The sequence below is a fragment of the Rutilus rutilus genome (genome assembly GCF_951802725.1).
Source record: "Rutilus rutilus genome assembly, chromosome: 4".
Classification (NCBI taxonomy): domain Eukaryota; kingdom Metazoa; phylum Chordata; class Actinopteri; order Cypriniformes; family Leuciscidae; genus Rutilus; species Rutilus rutilus.
The window spans coordinates 45,560,203-45,581,659 of NC_140212.1; the positions used below are offsets into that span (position 1 = coordinate 45,560,203).

Consider the following 21,457-nt stretch of genomic DNA (forward strand, 5'->3'; position numbering starts at 1 on the left):
AACGAGATTAATTTAGATTGATAACGGCTAAAAAGACTATAGCCATGTTGGGTCCGTGTACTTTTTCGTTCATTCATTATTCTATTTCGGAATGAAAGATGAAATGTAAAAAAAAGGGTGCAGCTTGTTTGTTTTTTTGTTTGTTTAAAAGAAAAAAAACAGAAATGGCTGTTTTTTTTGTACATAGCATAGCCTACTTTGTTATGATTTTAGTATCATGATTAATAAATGCACGCACAATTATCCGTGAACTTGATTTGAAGCCTTTCAACTTGTTTGTGCAAAATTCAGAATTAAATGAATGTGCAGCAATTTGTACAAATAGAGTCTGTAGGTCTACTACTATACTGTTGAAAGTATGAAAAGTGAACAGCACGAGTAATATGATGCCACATTTGAGACGGGTCAGACATGATTTTGACCACTTCATCAAGTTTTGTTTTGTGAATTTTGAAAGTGAATTTCGTTTTGTATAAATTGTATCTTATTTTTAATAAATTTTTCATCAGCCAATTGCCTGTAGTGGATTTAATATATAAGCAGCAAATATATAGCAGACAATATAATCATGGAGGCGCCCGCGCGGTCACTTGCATTGCACGTTAAGCGCATCTCATCCTAACTTAACGAAACTCAGTGTATGCCTCACACAGACATGAGAATGACATCCAATACACAAAGCTTGAAAATTCTTTAAACGAAATAATTCAAAACGAAAAGACGAAATAATTCAAAACGAAAAGAAAAAGGCTACTCTCTGATTATGTATGATTATCATAGCCTAGCCTATTTTGTGAATTGTTCATTCCCGGTTGGCATTGACACACATTTTGCTGCCCTTACAAAAGTGCCGCTCTAGGCAATTGCCTAGTTCGCCTATAGGCTGGTCAGCAATGAGTGTATTTATTCATTGTCCCTTCATATATCATATGAAGTTTGCAAGAGACATTTAAACTGAGACGTATTTAATAAACTGAGCGTAGCCTATTCATCTGTCAATATGAAACGCGACTTGGCCATTCTAATGATCGGAAGAACGCGTATCGACCACCGTTACTGTAAAATATGCACGTATGTCCATTTAAACTCGATTTTGGTCAAATGTGGACTATATCATTACACGGGCAAGAATATGGTTACATTTAAAGATGCCGTACCAAGTATGACAACGCTACGTTCAACTGCTTTTGAAATTATGGTGTTTTTTTCACTTCCTGGAAAGTAACCGTTTTGGACATACGTGAGTTTCATCGGGCAGCGACGATATGCCTGTTTAACTGAAGCTAATTTGGGTGTGTTTCTCCATCCCCAATGTCACTTCTCTGTGTTTTACCGCCCTGACGAGAACGTTGGTCTTCTCGGCTGTGAACCGCTCCTGGTGCGCGCCTGGCAAATCCGCCGTTATAATAGCAATCCGCCATGGAACAAGCGTGCCTGCTCTTAAAGGGAATGTGAGATGACGCTCTGATCATTTATCCCTCCCAAGAGTCATTTATCCCGCCGGTATAATAGCAACAGCGCCCGAGACCCTCCCACAAAGTTACTTGTGTTTCAGATCGTTAAAATAGGGTCCATATACTGTGAGTGATGCTGCGGAGCGAGCGGGAAAACGTGAATCGCGGAATCAGCGGATTGCTTTGAGCGGAGTGGTGGGGGTGGGGGTGGGGGAGAGGGGCGCCTCAGTTGATGAGGGCAGAGGGGCAGTGGCTCTAGCCACCGGGCCACCCCCCTGTGCACGGCCCTGGATGCTGGCCCAGAGAAGGTGGCGAAAAGGCAGAGGAAGAGTGCAGGTGGAAGGCAACAAGTCCAAAAAGGCAACAAACACTTACAATAAACAACACCAGTCATAATCTCTCTCTCTCTCTCTCTCTCTCTCTCTCTCTCTCTCTCTCTCTCTCTCTCTCTCTCTCTCTCTCTCTCTCTCTCTCTCTCTCTCTCTCTCTCTCTCTCTCTCTCTCTCTCTCTCTCTCTCTCTCTCTCTCTCTCTCTCTCTCTCTCTCTCTCTCTCTCTCTCTCTCTCTCTCTCTCTCTCTCTCTCTCTCTCTCTCTCTCTCTCTCTCTCTCTCTCTCTCTCTCTCTCTCTCTCTCTCTCTCTCTCTCTCTCTCTCTCTCTCTCTCTCTCTCTCTCTCTCTCTCTCTCTCTCTCTCACACACATGGAAATTGAATAAATACTTTGGATTTGGTATATGAGCAATTATTAATAACAACAACAAAAACACTCGCGACCTGTACAACTTTGACCCCCTGACGGGTGTCACTCTTGTCTGTCATCAAACTTGAGAGCCCTGAACTATAATGTTAATGAGAATAATTTCAGTAGTGACATACACTGCTCGTGAACATCAGTTTGTTGTGCCAGGAATAATCAGCCACATTATAGACACATCTGTAAGCATTTGATTTTGTCAATGGTTCAAAATTCAGCATTTAGCACAAGTTTCACCCTGTAATTTCCAAAAGTTATTGTGAGAATCTATTTCTTTACCACCTCATATTCTCTGTTTAAAATTTTTCCCTTTTACACTTTTGCCATTTGTTGTCTCAACATTAAGGCAGTCTATGCTCTAGTACTGTTACTCTAAACGAGTTATCTGACAGGTTTATCATTTTAATACTAGAATTAGTTGATTTCTTCGATGATGCATCATACTACGGTAGTTAAGCAGTGAGTAATGTTGCTGTACAGGAAACATAGTTTAGACTGTTGAATGGCAGGGCTGGTCCATCACCAAATTACACAAACATCTCATTAAAATGTCTACAAAACTATAAACTGATCGGAGATCAGGTAAAAACCCTGAAACAATGGTTCACTGAGATCGTCCACCATCAGCGAACCATTGAAATTTCGAAACATTGGGACGTAACAAAGTCTTGTTTACCGAAATCACATGATTTTGGCAGTTTGATGCATGCTCCTGACCCCTAGTTTGAAACAAATTATTCAAAAAAAAGTTTCAAAGCAGTGCTTCGAAACTGCCCATCACTAGTGAAGACATCAATTTTATTGAACACAAGATGCAAAGAGAGCTACTGGAGTATAAAGTCAGTATCTCTGTGCTCTTTGTGTGAGGATCACATGCCAAGGCCATGGAGAGGAGTGAGAGGAATTAGTTTTAACCACAAAGGAATGTGAATGCAATCTAGCATAGTTTCCACCATAGACTGTAAAAAAATATGGACGTAGTGTCCGTGACGTCACCCGTAGGTTTCTGAAGAGCATTTTTGAAGCCTAAAGAGGGCGGAGCCGGCCGACGCCATCTTGGCCTTGTGTGAGTGGAGCTGAGGAGCCTGAATCTGAAATCACGCCCACCTAGCTCGACGTGATCGAGTTAGCTCAGGCTGGGGAGGTAATGCTATAACATTATGCTACTGACAGTACCAAGTCTGCGACGGCACAGGGCCTCGCGCTAAAGTGACAGTTGATGATGTAAAGCCAATTAAAAGTTCCTATTTTTGCCCTTCGAAATACTATAATAGTTAAAAGACATGGCTACAAGTGAGACTGTGTATCGTGATTCTGTACTATTCTGCTAGTTGAAAATGTATTATGCAGTAACTTAATATTACTCTGAGAGAGTGTGTGTGACAGTGATTTATGTGCATACATGTCAGTCACTCTTTTTATAGTCTATGGTCCGTCAGCGCGGCATCGCTCGTCAAGTTCGTAGAAAGCTTATTCAGTCCGTTTTAAATTCTGATTTTGGCCGCCTCTCAAATGGGTTAAACCATAGATATATTGCCTATGAAGTTCAAGTAAATGCGCTAGAAAATCCAGGCTCATTCAAGGATGTACATTTATTGCATGGACGGAGAAAGCGCCGACACCTGCAGGATTTCACCTGAAGGTACATAAGCATATTATAATCTATCTGTTCCGTGAGAGCAGAACGAACGAGCCTTTATTGACGTTTTTAAATCTGAAAACTCCAAAAAGCAACGAAATAGTCAGACATCCATTAGTGCATGTTCACAGAGGAAAACAACTGAAATACAGCGCTGGTTGTTCTCTCGAACGATACTCGACGACAACGACGGAATCCTAAGCCGTGGGCGAAGGGGTGTATTAAATTGTATGAAATAATCCCGGGAAAAAGCACAAAACACTGCAGAGATGGCAAGTTCAGCAGCTAACATTTGCTGAGGTGAAGTGACGGCTAGTAACAGCAGACAAACGGCTAGCATTGACATCAGTGGCAATCCACCTGTCACTCAAGTGGCCACACCCTTAATTATGAAGAACTTTAAATATTAATCAACTAAACGGATGAGTTATAAAAAAATTCACCCCCATCACAGCTGTTATGAAGGGCAAAATTAGCTGTATAGACCAAAGCCACATAGAGAACCAGGCTGTAAACATGTTTTTTTCTGCTGTAAAGTTGGTAATTTTAACATGGGGGAGATACAGATTTGACTCACTTGTGCAGCCAGCCTCAAGCGGCCAGTCAATGAATTGCAGTTTAACTCACTTCCGTGTTGGTTTCAAGAGAGAGACAGGGAGGTTGCCGCTTGGTTTCCACTGATGCATATGTTGACTGAAGTATTCTCTTTAAGGAATGAGGATTGTGTATCATGAGATATACATTCAATTTTAAACATGAACACATGTATCTCTCTACCTTGTAAGGATAATGTAAGTTCCTTTGGTCAGCATATAAATGCCTAGCTTTTGTGTACTGACTCAGAGAAGGTTGGGATTGGGAATGAATATTATAATAAACTAGAATGTGCATTTCCTGAAGAAAATATGAGTAGTGCTTGCAGTGGCAAAACTCGCCACTCGGTGGCTAGGGTGCAGTTAGCTAGTTTTTTTAGCAAGATGCTAACAAAATTAATATGTTGCTAGCATGATTAGCATGTTGTTGTGACGATGAGGCAGGAATAAAGCGGAGAGAATCCAAATGCAAGTACTAAATTTAATAAAAACAAACAGGGCGAACAACAGAACTCAGAACAAGGAACTCAGGAACAGTTACAAAGAACAGCAAACAACTTCAACGACCGACAAACCACTTCAACGACCGACAAACCACAACTGAAACACAGAGGTATAAATACACAAGCAGACAAGCTAAACAAGATAACAAGGGGGGGTGGTAAATCCGAGACACCTGTAGACAATGAGCAAACAATTAACAAAATGACAAGACACATGGCAGGATCACATGACAAACAGGGAATCACGTGACAGACAAGACAAAACCCACACCGTGAAATAGCCCCCCCCCTATGGGCGGCTCCCGACGCCCCTTAGTACAAAACAACAACAAAAAACTATAGTTCAGGAGGGTGGTTTTGGGGGTGGGATGGAGGGCCAGGCCCGTGGAACGGAAGAGGGGCTGGAGACTGTGACAGGACGAGAGGCCAGGGCGTAGCAGGCTGTGCAGGCGGCCAGGGCGGAGCAGGCTGTGCAGGCGGCCAGGGCGAAGACCCTTCGGGCGGCCACGGCGGTGAAGACCCCTCGGGCGGCCAGGGCGGAGGCGACCACTCAGGTGGCCATGGCTCAGGAACAGTAGCGGATACCGGCTTAGGAACAGACACCGGCTCAACGGCGGTCATCTTGTCCGAAGACACTGGCTTTGGCGGGGACCATTTTGTCCAGACACTCAGGGCTGGACGGGACCAGCATCTTGTGAAACTCTGGGCTGGACGGGACCAGCATCTTGTGAAACTCTGGGCTGGACGGGACCAGCATCTTGTGAAACTCTGGGCTGGACGGGACCAGCATCTTGTGAAACTCTGGGCTGGACGGGACCAGCATCTTGTGAAACTCTGGGTCAGCGGGCATGACGCTCACAGATTCCTGCTCAGGCTCGGCGGGCATGACGCTCTCAGTCTCAGGCTCGGCGGGCATGACACTCTCAGTCCCAGGCTCAGGCTCGGCGGGCATGACGCTCTCAGTCCCAGGCTCGGCTGGACTGGCGTGAAGTGCAGGCTCGGCTGGACTGGCGTGAAGCTCTGGCTCGGCACGCGTGACGTGAACAGTCTCTGGCTCGGCACGCGTGACGTGAACAGTCTCTGGATCGGCAGAAGTGACGTGAACAGTCTCTGGATCGGCAGAAGTGACGTGAACAGTCTCTGGATCGGCAGAAGTGACGTGAACAGTCTCTGGATCGGCAGAAGTGACGTGAACAGTCTCTGGATCGGCAGAAGTGACGTGAACAGTCTCTGGCTCAGGGTCAGCGCGCTCTGAGCTTGACGGGACCAGCGGCGGCGAGGGCTTTGAGCTGGGCAGGACCAGCGGCGAAGAGGACTCTGAGCTGGTTAGGACCAGCGGTGAAGAAGGCTGAGCGCTGGGCAGGACCAGCGGCGAAGAGGGCTCTGAACTGGACGGGATCAGCGATGAAGGCTCAGTGCTGGATGGGACCACGTGGTGAAGGTTCGGCAGGACTGGACGGGACATGAAGATCAGGTGTTGACCTTGCGTGCCACGGGAGGAAGCTCTCCAGACATCTGGAGAGTGCCTCTCTCCAATCCAGACCGGAGAGATCGGGGAGCTCCCTCGGGTCGACCTCCTTAGCCCCCAGCCGGTAACACATCTTAATTGCCTCGTCACCCAGAGAGCAAGAGGCAGCGAGAGGAACAAACCCCCAGGTGTACTGGAACAGATCGAGGCTATCCATGGCCAAGGCCGCGATCTGTCCAGCGAACTCCCGGCTCATGCTGTTGTAACTGGTCTGTTGTCTGCGTTGTGTTTTGGTTGATATGAGAAGGACAAGACAGCATTCGCAGTTTCACCGATCTTTTATTCCTGATATACAAACAAATGTAATCAGCCTCTTAGTGAGATTCGCCCTCTTTAACTCTCTTCAGTGCGTCACCAATGCAAAGAGCGATAAATCACATAACAATAAACATACCTGATATACAAACAAATGTAATCAGCCTCTTAGTGAGATTCGCCCTCTTTAACTCTATAAAACAAATGTGATGTACACTCGTCACATGTGCTCTCATTTCACATTTAGGCTCAGATGCAAAAATATAGCTCAATCGGAGTGAAATGACAAAAATAACCACTCAGATAGGTAAAATAATATTATATACATAAATTAGAGTGAAAATATAGACATAAAAGCAATGATTAAAATAAAGATTAATTTAGATTAACAGGAGCCCAAAATAACCTCACCTCTTCAGTGCATCACCAATGCAAAGAGGAAGAGGAGGGGACAGAACAGGAAGATATACTGACTCATGACGTCATCACAATTAATTAAAGGGAAAGGTACTCATTTCACTTAGGCAGACATATCAGGTACATGTAAACGAACAATTTTGTGAGAATTCTAATAAACTATACATACATTTAACAGTACACTTTCTGTACCTGTTACACTGTGAAGATCAGGCGAGATCCGTACTGCTGGATTCATGATTTTGGTCGGTCGTTCTGTGACGATGAGGCAGGAATAAAGCGGAGAGAATCCAAATGCAAGTACTAAATTTAATAAAAACAAACAGGTCAAACAACAGAACTCAGAACAAGGAACTCAGGAACAGTTACAAAGAACAGCAAACAACTTCAACGACCGACAAACCACAACTGAAACACAGAGGTATAAATACACAAGCAGACAAGCTAAACAAGATAACAAGGGGGCGTGGTAAATCCGAGACACCTGTAGACAATGAGCAAACAATTAACAAAATGACAAGACACATGGCAGGATCACATGACAAACAGGGAATCACGTGACAGACAAGACACACCGTGACAGTTGTTAACATGATTAATATGTCACTAGCATCATGTTAGCATTATTAACATGTTGCTAGCATGATGGTAACATGTTTTAGCAAGATGTTAGCATAATTAGCATGTTACTAGAATGATGGTAGCATGTTTTAACAAGATGCTAGCATAATTAGCATGTTACTAGCATGATTAGCATGTTACTAGCATTATGCTATTGTGATTAGCATGTTACTAGCATTATGGTAGCACGATGCTAACATGATTATCATAGTTTACCATGATTTCATTTTGCAGAGATATAGGTCTTGCTAAACGGTTGCTAGGATACTCTGTTTGGTTACTATGTAGTTGCTTGGGAGCTGCCAATGATGAAACTCCAAAGGCTGCTTGTCACTATGAATGATATAAACCAACCGCCATGCCTTTGCACAACAAAAGTGAGGAGCCACTCAACTCTGTATTATTACTTCTAAAAATCTTGAGTCTCACCTTATTTTCAAAACTTTTGCGAGTTCGGACAAACACTTCCTGTTTAATCAGTGTTTCAGACACCTCCATACATTAACAATGGAGCGTTTCATAGAGTTTTATTTTGAACTTGGACTTAAGTATAAAGAAATACGGACAGTGCTTAGTTCAAGGAGTTCAGTAAAGTTATTCACAGATCAGAACTTCCCAGATCAATAAATCATGAGCTAAACGTTGTTAAAACTCAAATGACACCTATTTCCAATCCATAGATGACGAGCTACAACCTCATTTTCCTCAAAACGAGCCTTATAATATAAATCGATCTCCGTGAGACCGTCTGCAAAGTGCAAAACCCAAAAAGCGCTACTACAAATATTAGTCATTAACTTCAATGTTACACACTGTAGTGTCACCAAATTCAGTTTACACATCAGTGGTTTGTGGCAAGATCCATTTCCATTTTTTGAGACGTCCTTCAACTTTTTCTAAAACATTGTCCCAATTTTTACACACAAAAGTATCATCTCCAAGATAAACACCAAGATATTTAAACCCACCCTTGTTCCAAATCAACCCGGCAGGTAAATAAGTTTTCTACTCATCACTGATTGTTACAGCTTCACTTTTCCCCCAGTTAATTTTAGCAGAGGACAATACACCAAAAACATTCATATTTTCTACAAGGGTGTCAATATCTTCTTGTTTTTTGACAATGACAACAACATCATCGGCATAAGCAGATCATTTAAAAACTGTTTCACATCCAGGAAGATTTACACCGAAAAGAGATTGTCTTAATTTGCGCAGAAGAGGCTCTATGGCCAAGGAGTACAGCATACCAGATAATGAACATCCTTGTCTGACCCCCCATGAACTTTAATGCCCAGGACGCAAGATTCGATCGTTTCATCTCGTATAGTGTGTCATAGTTGGCGACAACCTACGTCGCATCTGTGATGCTTCACTACATCACGACAAAAAGACTAGCATGTTTATTTATTTTTTCGGTCCTCCACGACGGGTTCCGTCAAGATAAGTGAGTGAGTATGTGAGCGAGAGTTAGGGGTGTAAAAATTAATCGTTTCTACGATGCATCGCGATGCAGACGAGGACGATTAGGTATCGGTTCAGTAATAGACCATAACCGATTATAATGTACTGACGCTTTTCTGACGTCATTTGTTGCGGTAGCATACAATGGCAGAGGGAGGCGAGACGCGAGTGCGAGTAATTAAAAATGCTCCAACTACTTTAAAAGCCTACATCTGGGCACATTTCGCCTTTTATGAACAACCTGGTAAGCACGACCTGCAGAAGACACACGCTGTGTGCGCTCATGTCACGCACAAATAGAATATGCAGGAGGTAATACCAATAACTTGATAAACCACGTTAACCGTTTTCACCCCGAGCTGTTAACGCCTGGCAGAGTCTGACTGCTTTAGAGTAAGCGGATGAGCTCCAACGCCGAATCCGCAGCCAAAAATAAATCATCCACCCGCCCCAATAATTTTCCCGATGGTCAAATTTACATAATGATAATAAATGGATGATCGTCACCTTCAACAGCGGATTCGGCGACGGTTGATGAGCGCATCTTTAAATGGTAACATAATACACAGATTAATGAGCGCTGCTTTTAAATTAACATTTCTTTAAAACAAAATTTATTTGACAGATTTTCCTTTTCTTAATGGCATAAACAAGCTTTACTCCCTTGAAACTTAAACTGTCTGGAATGTCACTGTTTCTGTCACTGCGACTTCCCGAACAGGCGAGCACACGCACAGACGCGCACACATCACTTTTGAAGTAAAATTTCAAATTGAGGATGCAGTGCATCGCGATGCATCGTGATATCGAATTGAACTGAATCGATGACATGATAATCGTAATCGAACCGAACCGTGAGACCAGTGTCGGTTCACACCCCTAGCGAGAGTGAGTGTGCGCGAGAGCGAGCGACAGTGAGTGTGTATGTGTGCGAGTGAATGTTTGCGAGTGAATGTGTGCGTGTGACGGAACGCGATGACTTCTCGGAAAGCAACGTGTACACAGCAAACACTCCAGTGTTAAATTAACACTCCTGGGAGTTTATATGAGTCCACACTCAAGAGTATAAAGTGTTAAAATATGAGTGTTAAATTAACACTCAAGAGTGTTAAAGTTAATGAGCTAATTAAGTGATTAATTGAGTGATGATTGACCATTATTGAAGACACCTGATGTTAACAAGCAGAATCACTGAAGGAGAAAATCACAAATTGTAAGTTACCATTATGGTGATCAGTGTTTGCTTTAGTTGGGCTCTTGACCCTTATATTATTAACCGTAGATTTTGTTTGACTGCTGTTAGTGAGTTATAACTGACAGATGAACAAAGAAAAAAAGTGATCTGATGGTGTTGGTTATGTTATGACAATCATCACTTGATCACTGAACTCATTAAGACCCTTATTTCTGATTTAGATTTATGTTGTTGATTACAGAATAACTGTGATTCTGCATAAATATCCAGAATTTTAGATATAATACAAAGGATTTCTTAAAAGTTGTAAAAAAAAAAACAAACAAATCTATTGTTTAGGCACACACAGACGTCAAGATTCAGTCTATGCATCTCAACAATGGTGACAAGCAGAATATTCAATTGGGAATTTATTCATACTGCAATGCATGATGGGAGCCATTAATGAGTTGTGATTGGTGGCAGCCACTGCAACATGCTTTATTATTGTCACCATTGTTGAGATTCACAGGCTGATTATTGATGTCTGTGTTTCTAAATAAATGTATTTAAAAGTCTTTTGATCAGAACAATGTTTATTAAATATTTTGGATTATATAAAAAATACTGAAAATCATATGCTGTAGAATCACAGAGCTGCTGTAATTAACAAGTTAAACTAAACTATCTCAATTAGTTTAGTTTTTCAGATCATAACATGATTATGTCAAAACATAACCAACACCATCAGATCACATTTTTTCTTTGTTCATCTGACTGTTATAAATCTAAAGTAAAGGGTCAAGAGCCCAACTGAAACAAACACTGATCACCATAATGGTGACTTACAATTTATGATTTTCTCCTTCAGTGATTCAGCTTGTTAATATTAGGTGTCTTCAATAATGCTCAATCATCACTTAATTAATCACTTAATTATCTCATTAACTTTAACACTCTTGAGTGTTAATTTAACACTCATATTTTAACACTTTACACTCTTGAGTATGAACTCATATAAACTGTGTAGTCTGACATGTTTCTTGTCCACGACACGACAAGATTTTAGGAGTCAAAATCGTGTAATCTGACACCGTGACTATCGTAACAGACACAAAAATCTTGTAATCTGAACCAGGCATAAGAGGAGCACTTAAACCACCGTTGATCTTTAAAATACTCTCATTGGCCCTCATTTATCATTCTTGCGTAGAAACGGGCGTATATGTTGGCGTAAGATTATGCTTACACTCTTCTCACCGCCTGATTTATGAAGCTGTGCGTACCTTTGAAATCCAGGTGTACGCAATACCTGCGCTTGATAAATGCCGCGGCTGAAAACGAGCGTCATTAGAATAACACGCCCCTATATATTCAAGTCTCCGCTCCCCCCACGCCCTCATTTTACGCCATGGACACACGGAAGACGGCAAAGAGGAGAAACTTCTTTGAGAAAGAGAAAGCGAAACCAGGGAAGTGCAAAGAAACAAAATTGATTTCTAGATTTTTATTAATGACGCTTATTGTTATTTAGAAGAAGAATGTCGTTATTATTATTATTTGTATTATTATTATTATTATTATTATTTAAAAGAAGAAGAATGTCATTTTTATTATTTTGTCAGTCTGAATTATTTTTTTTGGTCATTGAAAGCCTTTCATTACTAAACCCAGTCCGTGCACACCTGCCGGGCCTAACCCTGGCCTAACCATCGTTTCAAAGAATAGTACAACGGCGAGCGTGTCGAGTATAAACGCCTCGTCCGTTTGGGGAGGTGCGCGCGCAGTCTGCGGAGACTCGCACTGCGGAGCCAGGCGAAAGTATAAACAAGGCTTGAAACGTCAGGTAAAGCGCACAGGCTCGCAACTTAAGGAATACATATGCCTACAATTCAAATGCTTTGGTAAAGTCACACAAATTAAACAGTGAAGTCCATGTTGCACAAAAATAAACACTGAAGTTTATAATTACTATGTTGTTGTTTTTTTACAGTGGGTCATAATATATAATATCTTTTAGTTTGTCAGTGCGTTTTGTGGTGTTAGGAATTGTTTTTCTGCGCATTCCCGCACTCAAAACGTGCGTACACCACCTCCTGAGCTGGCATAGGATTTGAGCGTGCCGTACGCCAACGTCCATATTGATAAATCTCAAAGTCACCGTGGTTTTGGGTGTACGCCAGGTGTACGCTGGAAATTTGGTGTACGCACTTTTGATAAATGAGGGCCAATGTCACTATACAAGACTCGAATCATGTTTATAAGGCCAGAGCTGAACCCAAACGCATCAAACGTTTGCCCCAAATACTGGTGTTCGACTCTGTCAAAGGCCTTTTCTTGATCAAATGAAATCAGGCAAATTTCAAAACCCAATGAATTGGAGAGGTCCAAAACATCAAGAATTAAAATGATATTGTCAGATATCAACCTATTGGATATACAATCAGTCTGGTCAACATGAATAATATGCTCCATAACTTTTTTCAGTCTCTTTGCCAACACCTTTGACAAAAGTTTGTAGTCAGTGCAGAGCAGAGCCACCGGCCACCAGCTCTTGATCACTTGTAAATCCCCTTTTTTGGGGAGAAGAGTGAGGATTGCTCTCCTGCAGCTCAATGGTAAATGTCCTTTACTTAAACCGTCTCTGAGAACAAGCAACAAATCTTAGCCAATCACAGGCCAGAAAACTTTATAAAAGTCCACAGGAAGGCCATCAATGCCTGGAGCTTTACCGCTTTCTAGACTCTGCAACACAGAATGTAGTTCATCAGCAGAGATCGGTGCATCCAACTCTGCATTATCCTCCTCGGAAACCTTAGGTAAACCCTCATAGAAGGACTGCGCCACCTCTGGTCTCTCCATAAACACTGATGAAAGTCATTTTTACACTTTCAAAATGAAAGCTTGTATTTTTAACAAGCAACCTTCAATGATTTCTTCAGTGACACAAGAAATGGGTAAAAAAAATCTCTAGAAAACAGGTTACCAACTCCACCACTGTTACTACTCTTATGACTGAGAACAACTTCCCCATCCCAAACTTTCTTCCATGCAGTTTCATTTTCAACGGTGCTATTTTTCTTGTGAAAAAAAAATGACATTTAATTTCTTAACTTTAAACAAACTCTCTTTGCATCCTCTCTGGCACCATTGATGTATAAAGAACCCAGCTTTATGTCACACATAGCAAAAGATAATTTGCATTTTAACAAAACAGAGAGGTTAACACAAACAAAGAAAAACAAAAACAAAAGACACTTAACCATCATTAGCTATTTAACTTTTATCATAAATTATCATAAGCCCCTTAGCAAACACCCTAGCAACCGATGTTGCTCTATCTATCTATCTATCTATCTATCTATCTATCTATCTATCTATCTATCTATCTATCTATCAACTTAAAACTACTTCAAACTATACTTTAAACTACTTTTAAACTTCAAACTAATTTAAACTTCAAACTACTTTAAACTTATTCAAACTTTCTGGTCCAAACTTTCTCAAGCCAACTTAAAGTTTGTCTCGACGAACTTTTTAATCTAGGTTATTATTATTATTATTATTGTTATTGAGCATTTTCACATAGGTGAAATAAAACCATTAAATAATTTATCAGATTAATTACTCGGGCTTCTTCCTTTAAATATCACAATCCAGACACTTTAATTGGAGAGTATAGATTTTCTGTAGCCATCAAAAATACATCTGTTTGTCATAATCGATCTTCTCACTAAAGCTGATCGTCTGTGGATCAACACCTGGCCTACAGAAGAGCGGAAGTGTTGAACATTTACATGTTTACTTTCCACCTCTGTATATTTCAGATTGTAAAGAGTCTGTAAATTAATCTAAACTGAAAGCAGAATCCCTAGAGCTCGATATTATTATAATACTGAAGATTAATTCCTGAAGACTTACCGTGATGTGATATTTGTGCCAGTGTAAAATGTTTTGGCTCTCTGTCACCCTGTTTGAGTTTGCATTCTGTGCGCTGTCAACGCTTTCTCTTCCTCTCTGTGGTTTTCCTGCAACTTTGACGCACGCAGAAAACAGGCTACGGTGCGTGTCCACCACAGTGTTACAATATATTCGGTTCCAATTGGTGGAGCTACCATGAATATTCACGAGACCATATCGTGGGCGGGGCGACCAACAGGCGAGTGGAACAGAAATTATTAGCGTGAGCGCCTCAGATCGCGTTTTGCTTAATGGATTATTTATTTCAAACAGGTAATAAAGTTGAACGAAGTTAAGCGTAAACTATATATTTTATAAGTAATTCATCATTTATGTAGCATGTGTTTCTCAGTACTGTGTTTAGCTGAACTAGTAGCTACAGACCTGATCCTGTAGGAAGCGTTGGAAGACCTACAATAAAGCCATATTTCTCCAAATTTCTCCCAGATTAGTTGTTGTTTACATGCTATGCTATAGAACTGTTCGTTTCTCATGAATGACTGATATTAAGCTTTTTAATTTTGCATGTTTAAATAAATATTTACAATTATATTATTGTGTTTTATTCTGTCTCCCAAAGTTGTCTGCATATTTTTAAAATAGAATTTAAATGATAGGCTGATAGCTCAAGACAACATACGAACATGGAGTTGCATGCTTTGAATGTTGTTTTACACTCAACTGGAAATCTTTTTGATACCATCATACTTTATCTTTTTTTTTTTTTTTTATATCACAACCGTCATACGTTATCAAAGGTTATCATAAATGTTAAGCTTCAGATGCATTAACAGTTTTTTTTTTTCTAGCAATGCTTTAGAACGTTGGTCAAATTAAATGAAAATAACCATTAATCATAAAAATTAGGCCTACATCTTATCAGTTTATTAATGTTATCATTCTTATGTAATTTTTTTGTAAACAAGTAAACACAAAAACACACTGGTGTAGTACTAGAAATGAAGGAAAGGTATAGTTATAAATTTAGATTTGAAAAATAATATTATAGTAAATATATTTTATTAGTCTTGCTGTAGTAATTTTGTCCTTGATCCCATGGTTTTTCTATTGTCTAACATTCTCATTTTTTACAGATGAATATGAATAAAATATTTAATTTTAAGACACTTTATCTTACTATAAAAGTAATTTCGAGTTAATGAATGAATGCTTTAAAAAAAAACTCAATAGATTTTACACAGAAATATGTTGAGGCAGATGTTTTTGTTTTTCAAATTTAAAGTATTTAGGATAGGTAGATAATTTTAAGTATATTATATTATAAACATGGTTTCTATGCTCTTCTTTAAATGATAATACTTTTTAAGTATATGTCCATGACCATGACCCACCACACCCGAGAAACTTCTTTTCTGACCTGCAATTAACTATTGTACACAGCTCTGGCCAATTAATAATTGGTTCATTACAGTTTGTGGAACATTCAACATTCAATTGGCTATGGTGATGTTTTAAAAGAATAACGAGTCTCAACCACAATTCATAAAAAAAAAAAAAAAAAAAAACCTATACCCATACTTGTTGAATTTGTCATTTTGGCTGTGAATACAGATAGGCCTATATAGTAAATATTTAAAAAAATGGCCTTCTTAGAAGGGCACAGAACTTCACAATCAAAGGTGAGTTAAGTAACACTAAGTGATTTCTCTGATAGTATCTTCAAAACATACTACTTTTAGATGAGGTCTTATACTATATTATACAGTGAGGTTATTATTTGCACTGGGTGCCTTATAGCCTAAAACATAAAAGTGTGCTCTTCCTTGTTTCGAATGCTGTTCAGTGCACAGAGCATGCCTTCAAGGAACATCTCTAAATCGAGCAAATCCTAACCCAATATGTAATATAGTAACCACTGTGTCACCAACCTTGGCTGTGACTACTGAGGTCTGAAAAGGGAAATATTCCTACAGCAGGAAAGGCAAACAATAAACTACTATCAAGACTACAAACTGCACAAACTAAGTAGCTACAACATTACTTTAGTTGGACCTTGCTTGTATACATCAATACAATTGAAATAATTATCACTTAATTTGACCAACGGTTTAAAGCATTGCTAGAGAAAACAACTGTTAAAGCAACTGAAGCTTAACATTTATGATAAAGTATGACAGTTGTGAATCAAAATTATTTTCAGTTGAGTGTAAAGCAACATTCAAAGCATGCAGCATGCAACTCCAAGTTCTTATGTTGTCTTGAGCTATAATTTAAAAGCTATTTTAATACTATACAGACAACTTTGGGAGACAGAATAAATACACAAGAATATATTTGTAAATATTTATTTAAACATGCAATAATACACATTTAAAAAGCTTAATCTCAGTCATTCATCATGAGAAACGAACAGTTAGGAGTAGTTTAGGACAAAACGCGATCTGAGGCGCTCACGCTAATAATTTCTGTTCCACTTGCCTGTAGTATTGGTCGCCCCCGCCCACGATATGGTCTCGTGAATATTCATGGTAGCTCCACCAATTGGAACCAAATATTTCAGGAACCGAATATATTGTAACACCGGCAGCAGCAGCTCATTTGCATTTAAAGGGATACACACTAAACAGTGCGTTTTTCTGAGCCCCAAAAAATGACAATTTAAACATGTTGTAAAAAATTATCTGTTGGGTATTTTGAGCTAAAACTTCACATACACACTCTGGGGACATCAGAGACTTATTTCACATCTTGTGAAAAGAGTCATAATAGGTGCCCTTTAAATTATGTTTTATTAACAAAGTTCGGGAGGAGCACGTTCAGATAATTAACACAAGTGGAGAGCACTCAGCAATCAATGGTAAGAGGTATACATTCTGCAGTCTCACCTCAATCCATTAACAGTTTTGCAGCATTTAGCCCCGCAGTACCGTCCTAACATGTCCGCAGGCCCGGGCTGGCCATCGGGAGCACCGGGAGAATTCCCGGTGGCCTGGCGACTAATTTGGCCTGCTGCCAGCCAGCGTTTTTTTATATATATATATATATATTACTACTTTTACCAGAGATCATTTTCGAATTCGTCATTCAATACAATAATTAATAATAATAATAATAATAATAATAATAAATAAAATCATGAATCTGTTAGTCTTGACTGGCAAGGCTACGATTCGAATTTACGCCTCAGGCAAACGGTTAAACAGAAAATGCGAGCATCACCCGATGATGGAGAGAAAGCGGCCAGGTGGAGCAGAGAGGGAAAGAACAAAGAAAAAAAAAAGCACTCAGAGAACAAGCATCAAAATGTTGCAAAATTACCGACCTGTTCAGGCCTTCAAGTGCAGGTCAGTTTCATCTGTAAATACTGTAATTTTTATTTCGTTAACTTAGTATTGAACTGCTAGCAAACGAAAGCGGTAGTAAGCCCCTATTACTATATCGTCACTCAAAATACTGTATGCTAAAGGAGATTAATATTATTTAGTGTAAAGTTACATTAGTAATTTAGCAGACAAATATTAACATTTATGTGGTAGTCTACTGGGAGCAGGGAGACAGGAGTGATAGTGCAGACATCAACAAAAAATAATGCAATAACATTTTATTAGACAATTTAGAAAATTATGTCTGCCCTTTTGTGAGGTTTAAAACTTTTTTCCTTCTTTTTTTTATCAAATGAAGGTGGAGACAGTCAACCTAGCACTAGCTGTGGTGCAATGATCACACATCAGATTCAGCCAAGGAGTGAGATGACAGGTAGAAGCAAAATAAGAAAAAAAAATTTTTTTAACACATTGTATGAAATAGTGCTAAATGTTGGATATTTAAGTAATTTTAAGATAAAAAAAAATCATAAATATAATACTTTGATTTTTACTAAAATAGATGTAGATTCTGGGCAAACAATTTACAATAAGTTGGTTGTTTTGCACCAAGGTGGAGACAGTTCTGTTTATATGAGGCCAGAAGAAGAAGTGACAGGTGAAGAAGAGACAGGTACAAGAAAAATACACACACTTTATACATACATACATACATACGTACATACATACTTACATATATATATATATATATTTATATTAAAGTTTTAGAACAGGTGTTCTCCTCTTTACTTAGTGTGTGAGGCTGATGATCCTGGTGGAAGGGAAAGACAGAGAGATCTTAGGGAAAATGAAGAGAAGGAAAAGGAAAGTGAGGGTACTGTTCAAGAGAAAGCCTTGAATTATTTTGCACGGCCCCAGCCTAAGGATTTAGACCATTGTTTCCGCTACCATCCACAGCAAAGCCCAAAACAGGCCATTCCTAACATCTTCTACAGCAAAGACAAAATAAACAGGAAGTGGTTGACATACTGTGAAGAGTCACACTCTTTATACTGTTCCATTTGTCTGGCATTTGCCAAACCCTCAGCTAGTGATAGTTCATTTATCAAAGGTGGAATGAGTGCATGGAAGCATGTTCATCAAAGGACTGCTGAGCATGAAGGGAGCAAAATCCACAGAGAGAGTGCAGAGGCCTATTTTCTCAGGGCAAACAAGGGAGATATAGGTAGTCTACTGACAGAAAAACAGATATCAGCACATCGAGATCAAGTAAGGAAGAAGCGTCAGGTCATGGAATGTGTGATTAATATCATCAAGGTCATTGGTAAGCGTGGCCTTAGTTATCGTGGTGATGAACATGAGAGTGCTTATTCCTTAGAAGACTTGACTTTAGATCATGGACATTTTTTTGAATTAATACTGCTGCTGAGCAAATATGATGCCTGTCTGCAAGGACATGTCAGTGAATGCATTGAAAAGAGTAAAAAGCTGTGTGAAGGTGGACGTAAAGGAAGAGGATCCCTTGTGACTTTGCTGTCAAAGACAACAGTACACAAAGTCATTAGTGTTATCAGTCTCTTAATCCAACAAAGCATTGCTGAAGAAGTTAAGGAAGCTGGAATGTATTCAGTACAATTGGACACAACACAAGATTTGACATCGAAGAATCAATGTGCCATTGTATTCAGATATTTGACCAATGTCACCAATGAGAAACGAATTGCAGTAATCGACTGTCAGTCCTCTACTTCTTGTTGTTTTGCTGAAAAAAGTTTTGGAAAAAATTGACATTAACATCAAGAAACGCATTGGCAACTCAACAGATGGGGCTGCAAATATGCAAGGGCAGTACAAGCGATTTTCTGCACTTCTCAAACAAGAGGCACCAGCACAAGTCCATGTTTGGTGTTATGCACATATTCTTAACCTTTTGTTGGAAGAAACAACTGGAATTGTAGTGTCAAGTGCATCACTTTTCTCCCTGCTAAAAGACATTGCCACATTCATACGTGAGTCCTACAAACGCATGAAAGTGTGGGAGGAGGTCAGTGAGGACAGGAGACACAGACGTATTGCTCAAATAGGAGAAACACGGTGGTGGTCCAAAGACCAAGCACTACGCAAAGTTTTTGGACATTTTGGAAATCCTGAGGGGGCACTTTTCATTGACCTTGTTACCACCATGGCGAAGATGGAGAAAGACAATACAATGCAGCCGACTGTGAGAGTGAAAGCCAGAGGTTACATGGAGGCATTACTCAGATATGAACCACTGTCAAAGTACCTTCAGACGAGTGGCATGGACATGGTAATGGGAAACTGAAGACAACTTGAAAAGGTTCGGCCGGGATTTTGAAGGTGTTTGAACAGTGGGCAAACAGCAATCTACAGGAGCAGGATGATTGTGACTTTGATGTTCAAACTGCCCTCCCAGAAAAAAGGCAAAGAAAAAAGAAATCCATGCCAGGTGAAATGGCAGAGAATGAGCCACTTTCAGATTCTTTGAAAGAATACAGAGTCAAAGTCCACAACGTCATCATGGACACTGTCCAAGATAGAATCTACCACCGATACACAGCAAGTGCAGGTCTGTGTTCAGATTTTGCTTGCATGGATCCAAATTTTTTTGCTGAAATACAAAAAAATGGGCTCCCAAAATCCGCTCTAGTGGAACTTTGATGATCGTGCCACAGTGGAGACATTGCAGGCAGAGCTGACAAATTTGGCAACACATTGGAAAAGGCTGAAGATGTCTACTTTGGATAGCTATAGTGTAAAGACAGTGAAGGAGCTCTCAGGAGAAGATGCCAACCTTTCAGGTGCTGATGAGGGCTTGGAGTTGGTGAGCACAGTTTGTTCAACTTACAAAAACTGTGCAATATGTTGCCATATCCTGCTGTCTAAATACAGCCTTCTCACTGATGCCTATCATGTCATTGGACTGGGCTACACATTTTTGTTGACATTGTCTGTGACACACAGTGGCGGTTCTACATTGAATTACACCCTGGGCGAGACCCCCATTTATTTCCCCAGAAAACAAGAATCTTATGTCATTTTACTACTTTAGTAAAATAACGTTTTGCATCTTTATTTAAGAAATGTTTGATATCTGGACTTGAAACAAGACAAAAAATACTAAGTAAGAAAAGCATTTTTTGCAGTGTAATAACTGAAATTGTAACAGTTTTTTTGCAAAGCACAATATTATGGTGAAATTAGATCTCGTGTTTGAGTTAAAACCGAATTATTGTTAAGCATAGCAAGAATCATAGCAAAAAGGCTAACAAATAAGAGTTATACCCACCAATTAATATTGCCCCTTCATTCATGACATGGATACCGTAATCATACAGAGAAAACATAGTTGCATACCTTTATCTTTTGCTCGTTTCTAAATTGGGCACCTGATGGCTTTGACCTTTCTTGTCCATCTCTTATTTGGCACTCGACATCGACAATCAACAGATCCCCTGATCCCCCATACCAACTGTCACTCACGAGTCACGACCAGAAGTCAAGACTAAACCAATTCACCTTGGTGGTGGTGACCAAGTAATCGTTTTTTTTATTAGCCATTCAGACAATTCAGAAAAACAAAAATGTGCAGGAAATATAGAGGCCTGTATTTATAATATTATGAATGAAATGTGCGTTATTTGGAAGAAAGTCGAGGTGTGACTGACTTAGATAACTATATGGATCCCCCCCCTTGTCCGTTCCATTTGGGAGAGACCCAGAGGTGAACTGTTATCCGCGCCCGCGCCTCCGCGCCCGCTCCCCTTTCCCCTTCTCAAACAAACAGCTTCTCT

General features: G+C 39.9%; 1 protein-coding gene across 2 annotated transcripts in view; it reads right to left on the bottom strand.

Annotated features, from left to right (window-relative positions):
* Positions 1-14,455, bottom strand: part of LOC311289541 (NLR family CARD domain-containing protein 3-like) — an 83,379-nt gene extending 68,924 nt beyond the window's left edge. Inside the window, exons 1-2 of one of the 2 annotated variants that reach the window (XM_084407621.1) lie at positions 14,323-14,455; positions 7,335-7,445 (exon numbers count right to left, since the gene is read on the bottom strand). The gene's annotated coding sequence lies outside the window, so the exon portion shown is untranslated. The remainder of the gene's footprint in view (positions 1-7,334; positions 7,446-14,322) is intronic. The other variant, XM_084407622.1, reaches the window with a different exon arrangement.
* Between the last annotated feature and the right edge of the window lie 7,002 nt (positions 14,456-21,457).